This window comes from Lycorma delicatula, chromosome 5, assembly GCF_047948215.1.
Source record: "Lycorma delicatula isolate Av1 chromosome 5, ASM4794821v1, whole genome shotgun sequence".
Taxonomy (NCBI): Eukaryota; Metazoa; Arthropoda; class Insecta; order Hemiptera; family Fulgoridae; genus Lycorma; species Lycorma delicatula.
In genome coordinates this window covers 17,509,989-17,527,520 of record NC_134459.1, presented here as the reverse complement: position 1 = coordinate 17,527,520, position 17,532 = coordinate 17,509,989, and the positions used below count along the sequence as shown (strand labels likewise).

The 17,532-nt window shown below is 32.4% G+C and overlaps 1 protein-coding gene and 1 long non-coding RNA gene across 4 annotated transcripts in view; one reads left to right on the top strand and one right to left on the bottom strand.

The window, feature by feature from the left end:
• LOC142324766 (uncharacterized) overlaps positions 1 to 17,532 on the bottom strand; it is a 92,918-nt gene that overhangs the window by 42,334 nt on the left and 33,052 nt on the right. The gene's annotated exons all lie outside the window — the stretch shown is intronic.
• Positions 10,460 to 14,997, top strand: LOC142324767 (uncharacterized). The gene is made up of 3 exons (XR_012756391.1): positions 10,460 to 11,034; positions 11,690 to 11,840; positions 14,695 to 14,997. It is a non-coding gene; the product is annotated as an uncharacterized LOC142324767 (long non-coding RNA).

Sequence of the window (17,532 nt, the reverse complement as noted above, 5' to 3'; positions counted from 1 at the left end):
TAAATTTAATTTTTTTTAATAGTCGTAAAGATTTTGCACAAGGGATTTTTATGCAGAAAAAACAGAATCACAACAGTTTTTCTGTCTGGCCATTTTAGGCGCAACAGGGAAGAATACGAGTTGTACAAGTAGAAAGTTCTTCTCTTTTTTAGGACAATCTCTAGTTAAAAAAATAACCACCTGTTTACTAAGTTTGAAATTTCTCATAGGGTTTACTTGATTATTTTTACAGACATAAATTGCGCTAAGAGAGACAAAACATTAAAATCAAAAACTCCAGCTATAGAATATCAGAACAGCATACAGGAAAAACTAACAAGATAAAGAATAAAAAATTATAAATTATGAGGAAATGTTTTGGTACCATAGAATGATGGATAGAATTTGTAATGAAAAACTAAAGCGGTTGTGACATCTTAAAAAAATGTAATGTGGGAAGTTAGCTAATAAATAATTCAAGCAAAACGGAAAAGAAAAGCAACAGACGTAAAGGTATAATTGGAGAAATGCGGCAATGCAAAAAATTATTTCAAATATAAACAGATGAAGTAAGTACTGTGTTCCAAAATTGTTACTTTAAAGAGAATTAAAGTTAAATAATCCAGTTTTGCTTGTGTTTTTACCATCTAGTTTATTGGAAAAATAATACTGTTAAATTAAATTTTATTATACTATATCTCAAGATGATCTAAATCCAGCTATATTTTAGCCATTTAATATTTGTTTTTTATTAGACTCAGACTGAGTTTCCCTAGAGAATACCCGCCGTTAAGTGAATCCTAACAAAAACAGTATATTATTAACATTGAAAAAATTTTAATTTATTTAAAATTGCCTAACCCTTCACTAGATCTGAAGCTTTATACCATCCAATGGATGAATTCTGTCTTTATAGCTGCTGAAAAATACAGTTGAAAATAGGTTAGAATAAGTGTGCAATATCTGTAATAGTAAATGTTAAAAATATTTAATATCGATATTTTAATATTTATTAAAACTAATCGAGTTGATCTGGTTTTATTTGAAACAATTTCACAATTAAAATAACAAAATACCAGCTTTTACTATTTACAATAATTTTTAAACTTTTTACATTTTCATTTTACTTTTTTTTCTTTTTTTGTCTTCAGTCATTTGACTGGTTTGATGCAGCTCTCCAAGATTCCCTATCTAGTGCTAGTCGTTTCATTTCAGTATACCCTCTACATCCTACATCCCTAACAATTTGTTTTACATATTCCAAATGTGGCCTGCCTACACAATTTTTCCCTTCTACCTGTCCTTCCAAAATTAAAGCGACTATTCCAGAATGCCTTAGTATGTGGCCTATAAGTCTGTCTCTTCTTTTAACTATATTTTTCCAAACGCTTCTTTCTTCATCTATTTGCCGCAATACCTCTTCATTTGTCACTTGTCATTTTTCATTTGTCAAAAGAGACAGTAATATTATTTTTCACTCAAGATGCAATGTAGTACAATTAGTTATCGTATCTAACTTCGCACGGGCGCTGCTCATTGTTCAAACCTGAAGAACATTTACGCCTAATCATATCTCGGATAAATATAACGATAAAAAATAATACAACTTAAGTACAATTTATTATTAATATTTAATTTCTAAGAAATGAAAATAATAAAAAAAATTACAAAGATTCCAAAAAAAATTTTATGCATAAGATACTACTAGTTGAGGCAATCATTAAATTTGCAAGTTTAATTCATTTTTAGTAAAATGCCTATAATATTTTTACGACTTCCAAATTACTTTCCTATGATCTATATTTTTATAAACAGCAGCCCGAGAGTGTAAATGCAGAAATTTATTTATTTTTTTTTTTTAATAGTAAAATTATAATATATTGATTCGTTATTAAATTAAAAAAAAAAATAGATAATAAAAATTTTACCAAAATATTAAAAATTATTATTTTTATTCATCTTCTATGTAAACGTATTGAATACGAAAAAACGCACGCGGCGATTTGTCTGATGCCAAGCTCGGCGGCTACGGGACCACAACGGAAGAAGTGGCAACATAACAGTTTAAATGTTACAATAGTAAATCAGTTTAAATGGCAACATAGCGTCTGTCCATCACATCATATACAAGCTTCCTATTACGAATGGTATTGTCATACGTTTCATGTTTTTTATTTACCTCACTCATAGCCTCTCCCCTTCCCACACTACGGCAATGACCTTGATAGACATATTCAATAATTACTATTTTTAAACAAAAAAATTATAATGAAAAATTATTCCATCTAAAATTTCATTCACCATCAGTAATTTTTTAACAATAGACAGTAGAGTATTATATATGTTATCTAATATTAAATTATTTTTGTTATTTTTAAAACTTATTATCAATCTTACGGAAATTATAAGTACATAAAATATTACACAGAAAAACTTTTCACTTAAAATGAGATTTTCACTTATTTAATTACGTCTAATAATCAGTCTTCCTAAGAAAACTATTGAAATTAATTTAAGATAATGCAATTCTAATTGAAAATAAAAATTAAAAGCAAAATTAAAGGATTTTTTGTGAAAAAAAATTATTAATAACATTTAAAAAATACATTTATAATAAATTATATTGAAAGTAACACCGTATTGAATGTGACTGATAAAAGCACATGTTTAGCATACGACAAGCCCCATCTAAATTTTGGAAACGTGATCTTTAGTGAAGAGAAGGTAAAGAAAAAATCCCGTATTATTTACTTCGAAACCCATCCCATACCCGTTCAGAGATTTAATTAATTTTTTATTTTAACTTGAAAATAGTTTTTTTGTATTCCTCTAAAGTTATGGTACTCTTTCGATTAAAAACTTCAGATTTTCTCTATGAAGCCTCCCTGATGTACTTGTGTCATACAGGAAATATCTGATCTGGACACCACATGACTTCTTTGTACGCCTATTATATTACATATAGATATTTTTTTAAAATGAAAATTACATAAAATCTTACTTCATTAATAACTTCTGATTTTTTTCATATATATTTTTTTGTTATTATTGAATTATTATTATTTATTGTTTTTTTTTTGTCTTCAGTCATTTGACTGGTTTGATGCAGCTCTCCAAGATTCCCTATCTAGTGCTAGTCGTTTCATTTCAGTATACCCTCTACATCCTACATCCCTAACAATTTGTTTTACATATTCCAAATGTGGCCTGCCTACACAATTTTTCCCTTCTACCTGTCCTTCCAATATTAAAGCGACTATTCCAGGATGTGGCCTATAAGTCTGTCTCTTCTTTTAACTATATTTTTCCAAATGCTTCTTTCTTCATCTATTTGCCGCAATACCTCTTCATTTGTCGCTTTATCCACCCATCTGATTTTTAACATTCTCCTATAGCACCGCATTTCAAAAGCTTCTAATCTTTTCTTCTCAGATACTCCGATCGTCCAAGTTTCCCTTCCATATAAAGCGACACTCCAAACATACACTTTCAAAAATCTTTTCCTGACATTTAAATTAATTTTTGATGTAAACAAATTATATTTCTTACTGAAGGCTCGTTTAGCTTGTGCTATTCGGCATTTTATATCGCTCCTGGTTCGTCCATCTTTAGTAATTTTACTTCCCAAATAACAAAATTCTTCTACCTCCATAATCTTTTCTCCTCCTATTTTCACATTCAGCGGTCCATCTTTGTTATTTCTACTACATTTCATTACTTTTGTTTTCTTCTTGTTTATTTTCATGCGATAGTTCTTGCGTAGGACTTCATCTATGCCGTTCATTGTTTCTTCTAAATCCTTTTTACTCTCGGCTAGAATTATTATAATCAGCAAATCGTAGCATCTTTATCTTTTCACCTTGTACTGTTACTCCGAATCTAAATTGTTCTTTAACATCATTAACTGCTAGTTCCATGTAAAGATTAAAAAGTAACGGAGATAGGGAACATCCTTGTCGGACTCCCTTTCTTATGTTCTTCAATTGTTATTGTTGCTGTTTGGTTCCTGTACATGTTAGCGATTGTTCTTCTATCTCTGTATTTGAACCCTAATTTTTTTAAAATGCTGAACATTTTATTCCAGTCTACGTTATCGAAAGCCTTTTCTAGGTCTATAAACGCCAAGTATGTCGGTTTGTTTTTCTTTAATCTTCCTTCTACTATTAATCTGAGGCCTAAAATTGCTTCCCTTGTCCCTATACTTTTCCTGAAACCAAATTTGTCTTCTCCTAACACTTCTTCCACTCTCCTCTCAATTCTTCTGTATAAAATTCTAGTTAAGATTTTTGATGCATGACTAGTTAAACTAATTGTTCTTTATTTACTGTAATACATAATTTGTGCTAGATTTAAAAAAAATTAAATTATGATAAAAGCGAAGTGTTTAATAAAAAAATTAAATTAAATAAAAGTAATAAGTAAATTCTTTATAGTAATAAATGCTTTAAAAAAACAGGTCGATAGCCAATGATAAAATATAACGATAATTTATAAAATTGTAACGGTCATAGGCTGACAGAAGACTTTTAGAGGTAATTCTTTTTTCGTTTAATTTTTTTAGGATGACGTAGTAAAAACATCTGTCTGGCTGTGACTATACGATGATGGGGGTCGGTGGGAGGGGGAATGAAGAAACCACAGGTGGCTTTCTTCGCTCTGATTGGCTACCGTCGGACAGTACAGTATCACGCGATGTAAACTTGCTTACATGTGTGCGTGCGTACGTGTGTGTATTGTTGTCGTCGAGTAACAAAATTAATATCCATATTTCTTATATAGACGTTTAATATAATTAAATTAAATCAAGATTTGTCGATTATTTTATGTTTATTAAATTTTATTTAAAATAATAATTAATCTCTCTTAATTTTAATAAACTTATTAAAAATATTACGATAAGGTTTATCCGTTTTGTAAAGTAATTTACAAAAAAAAAAAAAATTCTAATAATACATAACAGATAAAATTTCTCCAGTTTTATTTACAATTCGACCTCGTAATATCCTACACGTGTATTTTAACGAGCGAAGAATTTGCGGTAAATGAAATTAATGAGATATTAAAAAAAAAAAAAATTTTTGCCCAGAATCAAACCCGACACCGGCAGATTTAGAAGCCAACATGTTTTTTAATACGATAAAATGTTATAAACTTATTTCTAAAATGAAATACAACATTAAGGGGTAAAAAAATTAATATGTAAAACTTGTAATTAACTCGATTATATTTAAGGTTGTAATAATAAAAATAAGACGTCCAGATACATTCAACAATGTTGCGTTAGAATCTATAAGCGACTTACATTAATACATTTATGTAATCCTTTTATGTTTATAAGAACATAAAATATAATGTTATTTAATACTTCAACAAGCATCAACTAAACCGTTTGTCGACCGATCCCCTAGATGGAATCTTGCGTCGTCCGGATGGTCCCGGCTTCGAATCTCAGTCGCTAATGTTTTAATAAACATTAATCTCAGATTATATTTAATTTGAATAACAATTTTGTAACAAGAAAATCTCTCTCTGAAAATTCGAGTACTTAAAACAAGCAATATTTTATGTAAATTTTACTAACTGTATTTACAACTTAAAATAAACAAAAAAGTTATAAAGTATGATTTTTAAGTTTTTAACACTAATACATAAACGATCAACAAAAAAAAAAATCATAGTTCATTGACCTTATAAGTTCATTGACCTTATTGTCAAACACAAAGAATTTTTTGTTTGTTTGTCTTCAGTCATTTGACTGGTTTGATGCAGCTCTCCAAGATTCCCTATCTAGTGCTAGTCGTTTCATTTCAGTATACTCTCTACATCCTACATCCCTAACAATTTGTTTTACATATTCCAAACGTGGCCTGCCTACACAATTTTTCCCTTCTACCTGTCCTTCCAATATTAAAGCGACTATTCCAGGATGCCTTAATATGTGGCCTATAAGTCTGTCTCTTTCTTTATATTTTTCCTTTCTTCATCTATTTGCCACAATACCTCTTCATTTGTTAAAGTAATTGTTCTGTATTCTTCACATTTATCTGCCCCTGCTTTCTTTGGTATCATAACTATAACACTTTTTTTGAAGTCTGACGGAAATTCCCCTTTTTCATAAATATTACACACCAGTTTGTATAATCTATCAATCGCTTCCTCACCTGCACTGCGCAGTCATTCTACAGGTATTCCGTCTATTCCAGGAGCCTTTATTTGTTTAGATTGAGCCTTTAGATTGTTTATTACTGTAATTTATTTTTTTTTTAATTCATAATATACTAAGACATTTTTTTTTTTTTTGCAGAATTTTAATTAACTGGATTATAATATTTTATACAATCGATTCAGTATTTCTTTATGAAGTTTATTTATACTAATCAAAGAATTCTTTTGTGATTTGGTAAAATATGCTACTGATTGTGAAGTGTACTGCAGAACAATGATCCCATGAGAAAAAAAAGGATGGACAAAGAAAACTTAAGAAGAAACACCCAAACATTAATATTTTTTGTTATTGACATCACAGTTTGTATAAATATTATAAATAAAAGTAAGAAATATAATGTATTATAATAAAGAATCTTTCAGTACGTAGAGACAAACATCTTTAGTTAAAAGTATATCTAAATAGATGTCTTCTTAGTTGAGGTCAGGTGGAATATATTGGCCGGTTCTTCAACATGATCACGATTGTTCGCATGTGACCAATGGATATTTTGCTGTGAAATGTTACAGGACAACGGCTTTAGGCCACGTATAAGCCTGTCTAGGTCTTCCATTTGTAGGCAGGCTGCAGAGGCACTTGCTAAGGAGGATGGTCCAATCGAATTCGGGAGTCAGCACCTGGGGAAGAAGATGGTGGATCTTATGGGGTATGGATCTGACACTGAGGTGTTGAAGGCAGTCAGGAAACTGACCCTGCTAGTAAAAGAGAACACCAAAACTAAGAAGGAAATTAAAGACATTGTCCTAAAGCTCCAGCAGAGTGTTGCTCATCGAGAGAGTCAACGAGGAGGAAGTAGTTGTCCTGTGCAAGAGATTCTGGCGGGAGGAGCGGTTTACTTTCATGAGTGAACCCAACGCCACCAGTGTTCTGGGGAGTGATGCGGTCCATGTGTTGGATCTTAATGGAAATAGTAGCGGGTACTCTAAGGTGGTGTTTGGTACCTGCAAGGTACTTAGACAGTAGAGTCTGAAGGTAAGCTGAGAGCAAGTCTGGTTCTAAGCAGAGAATACCAGGCCTGAGTTATTGCTTGGTGATGGGATGGAAATGAATGAACAGCGTAGTTTTATCGTGGTAGTAGATTTCACCAAGAGGGATGACTCCGCAAAGCTTGAGTGTTATTGAGCATTGCTTAAGATTAACGCGGTGACAAAGCTTGACTTGACAATGGTAATGCGACGGGTAAGTGACTTCGGAAGGTTATCGAGTATGTCGCAAGGAGAGCCAATCGGAGGTACTCTTTCCGGCTGATGGCGGATAGTGTTGCTAAGCAAACAGCCAGGGGTGGAGACAAGGGTAGTGTTCAATGAGTAGATATGGTGCCAACCCTAAGTAGGACTCTAGTGGTTAGAGCCGAGGGTCGTTCTTATGCAGTGGCCGTTGCGGGGCTTTGCTGGACAATAACAGAGTTAAAATCTGCTGGATCTGCCGTATCTAGGGTTTCCCGTAGATCATCGGAGGAGCGCTGTTTCGTTGTGGTCAGACCATAAGCAGTGTTATAACTGTGCATGGGAGGGGCACCTGAGTAGGGATTGCAGTGAAGTTCAAGTAGCTTCACTGCAATCCCAAGTAGCTCTGGAAGGTACAGTGCCTCTGTTTAACTGGGATGAAGTGGGAAGAGGGCTTCTCCCCTATGCCAGTATTGTGGGGTCGTTCACTCCTCAGAACATGTTATGCTAGGGTGTCACACAGAGATGAGTTTGGGGAGTTACGGGTCGGGAATGTAGTCCCTAAGATGCTTGTCTTGGAGGTAGCGAGGCGGGGTAAAACTGCCATTGTTGAGGCTATTGTGTGTGGAAGAGAGGCACAGGACAGCGAGTAGGAGTACCTTACATGGGTTGTAGTTGATGTAGTGCTCTTTTTTGGTTGGGGCTTGTGTTTTATTGTTGTGTATTTCATTATTATTTATAGTATTGTATATATGTAGTCGGGCAAGATTAGTTTCTGTATGTATTAAGTGTATTGATTTTTATGTATATGCATGATGTTGCATCTTTGGTATTTATGTATGTATTTTGTGTATTTTATTAATCATGTTTTCATTCATGTAGTATGTAGGTGAGTACTCAGGTCGGGGCTTATGTTGTATTGTTGTGAATTTTATTGTTTTATTTTTGCATGTTATGTGTTTGTCATAGTAGTTTTTAGTATATTATGTACAATTCTCTAAAAAAGTATATGTAAGAAATTACGAGTGTGTTAACTAGTCTACACGCGCACACACACACACACACACACACATATATATATATTATATATTGTGGCGCGTAAGATTATTTCAGTGTATGAAATTGCACTGAGCAACTAATTGCAATTATGTGGCCGATAATGTCAGTATGGCCATTTTGCGTAGGTGGCGACCTCTCACTGGGTGGGGACTGACTAATGCTTCAAAAGTGGGTACAGTCCATAGTCAGTACAATTACAAAAAGAAAATAGATCTGTGTTAATTTCAAAATCATAAAATCATTAGTTTGGAGCATCTGTGTAAACGGTTAAAACTGTGAATAATAAATACTCTTGTTTATATAGCTATCATATAAGTCTTCTTGAAAAAAACATTTTTGAATAAAAAATTTGGTGATAAGATTAATGTTTTAAAGGGTTGAAAAACACCTGAAATTTATTACCACCTTATTAAGTAATACAGTAATTAATCGTGCAAATTTTTACAAGGGAATTTAACAGTTCTCAAAAGTGGCCAAAATTTTAATAAAAATATTTAAAGTTAAAATTGGCTAAAAGTTTCAAAATAAATTGATTTGATAATTAACATGGGGAGAATGGATGATCGATCAAAGTTTCAGTTATAATTGCGAAATCATAGATCAATGAAATTATTCAAGAAGACAGACAAATTATAGAAAAATGTTTTGATGGAATTAGTAAGATAAAATTAGTAAAGATAAACCGCATAAGAATGTCCCTCTGCTCTAACCACTAGAGTCCTGTTTTGGGTTGGCACCATATCCGTTTGTTGAACACTACCCTTGTCTCCACCCGTAGCTGTTTGCTTAGCAGCTCTATCTGCCACCAGCCGGAAAGAGTACCTCTGATCAGCTCTCCTTGCGACATACTTGGCAACCTTCTGAGAAGGCATTTACCCACCGCATTACAGACTTGGCATTGATTGCTAAGTCAAGCTTTGTCACCGCATTAATCTTAAGCAATGCTCGATAACACTCGAGCTTTGCAGTCTTCTCCCTTTGCGAAATCTATAACCACGACAAAATTACACTGCTCATTCATCTCTATCCCAACACGAAGCAATACCTCAGACCTGGTATTCTCTGCTAGAACCAGATTTGCTCTCAGCTTACCTTCAGACTATCTAACTGTCTAATTACCCTGCAGGCATCAAACACCACCTTGGAGTTGATGTTTAGACAAAAATGGATCAAAGAATAATTTTCATTTGATTGTACAATAAAATGCAAAAATTCATTCAAATGTACGTTGAACTACCACTGTAAAACATGAGTGAGATTTGATTACAGCTTACCAATAGAATTAAATAAACCAGATTTCACATACGGAGGGAAATTAAGCATTATCCAATTGACAGAGGTTTATTACAAGGAAAAATAGTCAAGATAGTATGAGCTAGATTAAAAACTTAAAGAACTACACCTTCAGAATTTTTAACTAAGTATAAACTGGTGATAGCAAGAGATCCTGGTGCTTCGCTGCTGTTGGTAGGCTTGATGAAGATAATCTGCTGAAGACGACGTTGACCGGCGAAATATCATGGTGAGAAGTGGCTGCCTTGGTAGAGGGTATCCTCAAAACCAAGATGGCACAGGAATTATTGCAAGAGGGCCAGCCTTCATATGACGGATGGTGAGGGGACAGCCTGTACCAAGGAGGTGGTTGGGGGCTCCCTTGGGGTCGTCACTACTGTCAAGGTGTGCAGGACTCTCCAACCCATCGGCTTGGGGCCGACAATGACCTGATATATATAGTGTTGCTGACATTGGATGTAGACAGCGACCTCCTCCTCTTATTGTGGTGTTGTAGATCAAACCCCGGACCCCTACTAGACCGGTTGCTCCACAAGTGAATAGATGTAGAGAGGAAGGAGTTCCACTGTGAATGGAGGCTACATTATCGTGGATAATGTGTTCTGCCGAAGCATGCATGATGGGCAGGATAGGGATAGCCTGCGCATGGAGGTGGTTAGGGGCCATTGGGTCGTTGCCACTGGTGATATGTGTAAGACTCCCAACACCGCCCTGTGTGTATAAACTGGCAGTCAAGAGGATTTCTTTTTGAAATTTATAAAAGAGTTTTATATATATTTGTGAAATCCATCTCGTAGACTATTATAATTATTAGGAGAGATTTCTGAATTAAATTATGGAATGTAAATTACATCCAGGAATAGACACTGATTCTTACCACAATATAGTTAGTTGTGTCTAAATGTAAGGTGAGGTACAGAAAACAAAGAAAAAATGGGATAATAAAGACCAAAAAAAAGAATGATATGAAATAAAAATTGGGACAAACATAAGGACAACTATTACAAAAAACAAGATTTTACAAAAAATGAAGAAATAAAATTAACAGAGGAAATAATTTTAATCAAGAAAGCGACTTCAAATAGAAATATGTCTAAAGAAAATTACATATCTTACATTGACGTTTGAAATTTTTTCCACTTAACTTTAGCAACTGATAAGCACAATGAACACTTTTCTTAGGATGTGTCAGAGATGGAAACGTGCTTCCAGGGAAAATGGTCTAAAGATGCTTGCCGATTATTGTTGTGGAATGAAAAGAGTTGTTCCTGAGGATGATTCAGAAGAAAACTAAAGAAAAACAGATATTAGGTAAGATACTTTAGGCTTTATAATTCATTAATCAGGTTTTCTTTAAATTTGCGTTACTAAATAACCTGACCTTCGATTTAATTTTGGTTAAAAAGTTTAAAAAGTTAAAATTTTTGTTTAAATTGAACATTATTGGGTTTTTTTAATTTTTTGATTGTTTATTTTATATAACCGCTTAGAAGAGGGGGGGGTGTATCTATTAAAATGATTTATAGAAGTAAATTTGATGTAAAATCAAGTCTGTAACACTTTTATTGAATGCTAGGAGAGAAATTATTTGAATTGCACAAAAAAACAATGGTATTAAAACCATTTTTTTGAAGTGTAATTAATGGTAATATTTTTTAACATTACGGTGAAGAGAGCAATTTGTTTTTTTTTTATGAGGAAGAGTAAATATAATTTTCTGTTTATTTAAACCAAATGTACAACTTTTTTTTGTAATGTTTAAATAATCATCACAAAATAAAATAAAATAATAAATAAATAAACAATCTTCCTGACGAAGTCAGGAAGAATGAATTAAGGTGATCGATATCTATTATTAAATTTCACAATATTAAGATATAATTTAGTCTGATAAAAAATGATTAACTTTTGTCGCTCTTATGCTAAGGGGTTTAATATACTTTTTTTTTCTTTTTTTTATTTACAGCTGTGTTTGCCATGATTTCAGCTTTTGTTGTTCATTAACTTTACAGAGGAATTTGAAACGATGAGAATGAAATTTTCACCAGATTACAGTTAAATTCTTTAATATTTTATATGTTCTCGTACGAGATAAGTGCACCGTTCTACGATCATAAGTAAGTACAATATTACTTACATTTAGTAGGAAAAAAAATGTTTTATTTTTCAGTAAAATCTGTTAATAGTATTGCAAAAGAGAAAGCTTTCTTTGAAACCCTTCTCGATCTTGGTGATCTGTTAAAAATAAGTAAGTAGTCTCTTCATGTTTTATGTAAAATAGTTGTACACTAAAAACATTATTCTTATTAGTGCAAATATTTTTTTCTGCCCGGCATTACGAAGAGATGTCCAAGATTGCCATCAGTTTTAGTGGAAATTCTTGTTAGATTTAGAGTTCTTTTTCATCTTTATCTTAATTGAAATCGTGCATCTATGTACGACTCTAAATGTTCATATAATAATTATGAATTTGTAGTTTTCAAAATTCCTAAATAATCTCTTCAAACTTCAAATAAATTGAAACGATACACATGCACAAAAGAACAAGTGTAATGTATTGTATCTCAAATTAACTAATATTTATTTCTGGTTTGTAAAATATAACTTTTCAAATAGAAGATTTTTTGTTATGACATACCATAATTTATTTTCACCTGTCTGATGGCGTGGCTTAGACCCGGTCTAAATTAACCCTCCCATTGCCAAACTTTTCGACACCTTTATTTTACCAAGCAGAGTATTTTGACTACCCCAGTACTACTTTGTGATTTAGTGTAATATTTGTTTTTAGATTGTTATTTTCAACGAATAGCTTTATTTAGTTTTGAAATACAGATTTTCAAATAATTAAAAGTATTAAAAACTGAACGTAGAAGCAAAGTACAATAAATTTTATATCATTCACAAGAGAAATTCAATAATAGACACCTGTAAAATTAAAACTGTATACGTTTGCAGTAAACTTTGCCTCAAAATAACAAATAACATTTTTGAACTGTTCATTCAGGTACATTTTTGCATAACATGCGGTTCACAATAACAGTTACTTCTTTGTGTATATTACAAACAAGTTTCTTGCACATTACACAATAGAATCGTGTTTTACTATCTTCATTTCTTTGCAATCTTGACAGTACTGTGATGGTAACTTGGAACTTTCAGGTTGGATTACTGCTGTCGGAATTTCAGTACCACATGCTTTCAGTGCGTCTTTTACTTCCTTATTACAGACTGTTGATATTTCTAGCTCTTTCCTCCATGTTGCCTTTGCCAAGAACAAATGCCAGCTCAGTCATGAAAAGTTTCCATCAGCTCTGATTATTCTCCTGCCACTCAGGAAATGTTTGTGTGTACAGAATTGTTAGCAATTGTTCTTCTATCTCTGTAATTGAAACCTAAATTTTTTAAAATGCAGAACATTTTATTCCAGTCTACGTTATCAAATGCCTTTTCCAAGACTATAAATGCCACGTATGCAGGTTTGTTTTTCTTTAATCTTCCTTCTACTGTTAATCTGAGCCCTAAAATTGCTTCCCTTGTCCCTATACTTTTCCTGAAACCAAACTGGCCTTCTCCTAACACTTCTTCCACTCTCCTTTCAATTCTTATGCAAGAATTCTATTTAAGATTTTTGATTTGTGACTAGTTAAGCTAATTTTTCTGTATTCCTCACATTTATCTGCTCCTGCTTTCTTTGGTATCATAACTATAACACTCTTTTTGGAATCTAGCGGAACAGATATACGATGTATATAACGTATAAAATATATTATTATTAACTGATCAGAATACAAGATTTAATTAACTCATTTAAATAAACTTTCTTGGATGCTAAAGTAACATCTTGAAACTTCAAAGCCAAGAGGAAAATGATATGTCATTAACGGTGAGCCTTTATGGCGTAAGCCATACTGCTGGATTGAAAGCACGGGAATCATCTGTCGATTCATTCAACTACAGCCAACAAAGTCTATTTTTTGTGAATGTAGATCCTTTCGATGGCTAAATTCTTGCTTGTGACCATAACTGTGGATAGACATCGACCGCAATGGTAATTGCGCAGCTAAAAGAAGAGTTGTTACACTAAATTAGTCTAGTCATAAAAGGGGAGTCCCTGACTTCTTTTAACTTTATTTTATTTTACCAATTATAAGGCCAAATTTGGTATTTTAAATCGATGCGAGAGTAGTGTAAGTACATTTGACTAGGGACTAATAGCTCTATCTACGCTATTATCTATTTTATACCTGAATATAAGTTTTAAATATTTAACTTTAACAGTAAAATGACTGCTAAGATGCAATTAGCAACAGTTCCAAAGACTGGACTGCAGGTCTATATGCCATCATTAGGTAGCCTAACGAGGTAGCACAAGAAAAATTAGTTAAAAAATAAAAATTGACTCATTAAATTTTAATTTCCCTCATCTAGAGTTGAAAACGATTTGTTTGTTTACGTCACTTGTATGAAATGGACAATTCTGTTCATACATTTTGTAAGTTAATCATAGTAAACGATATTTTCTCATTAAAGCACAATAATTTTTTTGATTTATTTATAACTGGAAAATAACTGATGTTTTTTTTTTTGACAAATATATGACAAAAAATCAGTACGCAGGAACCGATCAGAATAGATTACGTAATTGTAAATTTCTATGTTTGAGTTTATTGTTCAAAGAACTTTTATTCTGTTAATCCATATATCGATTGCATTCATTGTAATTTTCCTTATATTATATAAGCCTTTTTTAATATTGTATAAAAAATGTATTCATAATCGATCGTTAGAATTGAAGTAATATACTCGTGCTTGTAATGAACCACCGTGACACATAATGTGTTTTTTCATTCCATTCTTTTTATATTCTTCTGAAGACGGGTGTAACAGGTGAAAACCTTTCGATATATTTTATCGATAAGAGATTGTAGATTGTTGTTATTATTATATAATTTTTATTTCTTTTTGCAGGGAAAAAGGATGGATATCATCAGATATGGAAGAAATTTATAAATCATAAAGATTTATTATAATTAAAATTGTAATATTATCGTAATGTATAAGTTGTTTTTACTATGTTTATAAGCCTGTAATGTGAAATGTATCACAGATATAAATATTGTTAGGCTGTTCTTATCAAGGTTTTGCCACGGTTTCCCTTGATACAATAGGGCAAATGCCGGAACAGTTCGTTTGGTTTTCCGTGGAATTTAATCTTTGATATCCTTATTCTCACCTAAAAATAATAAAAATAAATATTTATTTATAATTTTATTTTTTGTAGTTTTTTTTTCATTACCTGTTTAATGCCGAATTAATGTGACCCCATTAACCACTAAAAATTGAAATTTAGCTCAAATACTTTTTACTTCCTTTACTTCCTACAAGGAAGTAAAAGGATTAATTTTCTATCGGCTAGATGGCGTTCCGCCGTATTACAGCAACCGTGTCCGTGCTGCATTATACATCGGTTTCAAAACAAATGGAATGGAAGAGGAGGGCTGATCGCACGGCCACCAAGGAACCTAAACCCCCATTAGATTTCTTTTTGGGAGGGCATGCAAAAATCATTATACGGAGAAAATCCGCGACATCAACCAACTACAGGAGACAGTGCGACAGTAGCATACATTACAATCGACATTTTGACGAGTACGTGGGAAAAGCCGGATTACCGTCTGGACATTTGCAGGGCAACGAATGGACATACGAAGTACACCAACAAAAACTTCAAAATCTACCCGTTAAGGATAGACACTAATGTACAGTAATTAAGTTAATATACCTTAAATATAATGCCGTTTAAATCATACTTGAAATCAAACAGTTCTGATATAAACCCTCTGTATGTATATTTATTTGCGAGTAAAATCATATTTCTATGGTTTGCATAATTTTTCCATATGCAACAGACATCCACATGTGGATCTAACTTACGAGGGATATCTCTAAAGTAAATTTAAAGTAAAATTTTAAGCGATTCAACGGAACATTTTGCCGATAGGTTATATATAGTAAATACAATTCGATGCTGTGTTAATAAATTGTACTAAATCGCCTGGGGTTATGTTTTTTTAGTATTAATACAATTTTTAACTGATTTTAATTTTTTTGTTTTTCATTTAATTAAATATTTTGTGACACTCATTGTCATGAATTTATCACGGTTATGCATTTATCATGATTTTCCTTGATCTATCCAGGAAAATCTTGAGCGGTTCTTTTACTTTCCCGTCTAAATAACGCTATAGTAGAGCTGTAGCTCTAGAAGGAAAAGTATCGTAATTTGTCCATTTGGACATATGCAGTTTTCGCCGGATCTTGACGTTTTCGCATCTACGGAACCCAAAAACCGAATGGAAATTTTCCTAATGTTAATTAGGAAAATTAGAATGTTAAAATAAAAAGTTAGAATCATTGAATTAAGTAAACGAATAAATATTATATTTAAATAAAATGATAAATATTTTTAATTAAGTTGTGTGTGTAAGCCGTGCATCAGAATTAGAAATAATGACTAATTGAAGACTACAGAATAAGAAATTCACAGTCCACTTATTTTATTCTATTCCTGTAAAAAATTATATTTGATCTATATATTTTTATAATTTTTTTTTTTTTTGTTGAAAAGCCAAGGCGCTACCACTAAGCTACGGAAATCGAGTAATTAATTTTATTTTTCACTTTTAGGTAGGTTCAGCTATTAATTACGTTTTGATTGTTTTGTTATACATTTACCATAACTAGGCGGCAATTCAACCCACGACTTACAGTGTGACAGGGGGAGCAGTTCTTTTCCCGTTGTTGCAATCTTCATTCGTTTTACTTATTTAATTTTAAATATTTAGTGATATGCGATATCAAATTTCTATGCGCGCGCGTGCGATTGTATTAATGTGCACTTTTGTATTAATAATAAAGTCGCCTCCATCAAGTCGATAGCACATTTCAATTTGTTTCACCGATGACAAATTTTCAAGCAAAAAAATACATCGTTTAAAAATTTAAGATAATTTCTCCCCGCGACACGTTCTAGTAAGAAAGGGCCTAATTTGTTGTCGATCGTGCCGCATCAAACGTTCACCGAAAATTACGGCTAGAAATTTGAACCGACTGGAGCGTGTGGTTTTCTTCACACCACCGATGTGAATTTCACGTGTTGTTTACGCCGTTACGGATACAAGTAGCTTCGTCCGAAAATAGTACGAACGAGATTTAAAAGTAATTATGTTAACCCGCTGAAAAAACTCGTCCGGCACGGTCACCAAGCTGGAGGTGTTTTATTTTCTGGACGTGACAAGGATTCAGTCCTTGACCGTGTAATGTCCTCCGTACTGTACTTTGTAGAATGTTGAGTAGCGTAAAAATTCTTCGCGTGCTCATTTTAGAACTAAACTGTACTACTTGAAGAATTTTTTTTCATCGGCTTGTACCGGTCGGGGTTCAGATGAAACACGAGTGCTGCGAAGTGTACTCTTCTCACAAAGATTAAATTACTCACGAATTAAATTCTATAAAACAATTTGTTGTTTGCGATCTAAATTTATTACGCTTAAAAGTTGTTTTTAATTTTCATAAATTCATTCGCTGTTTTCTATTAAATTTTGTTCTGTTTTGTTTTTAATAATAAAAGTTAATATTTTTTTTGTTTTTCGTACTTTATTTCATCAATTTTCTCAAAATTAAGTTCTCTACACGTTTTCTTAATAAAATTTACGCATTTTTCAGTCGTTTAACAAAGTTATTGTACTTCAAACCTAAAAAAATGTGTTTTTCGTTACTGAATTTTTCTGTTTTACGGTGGTTAAT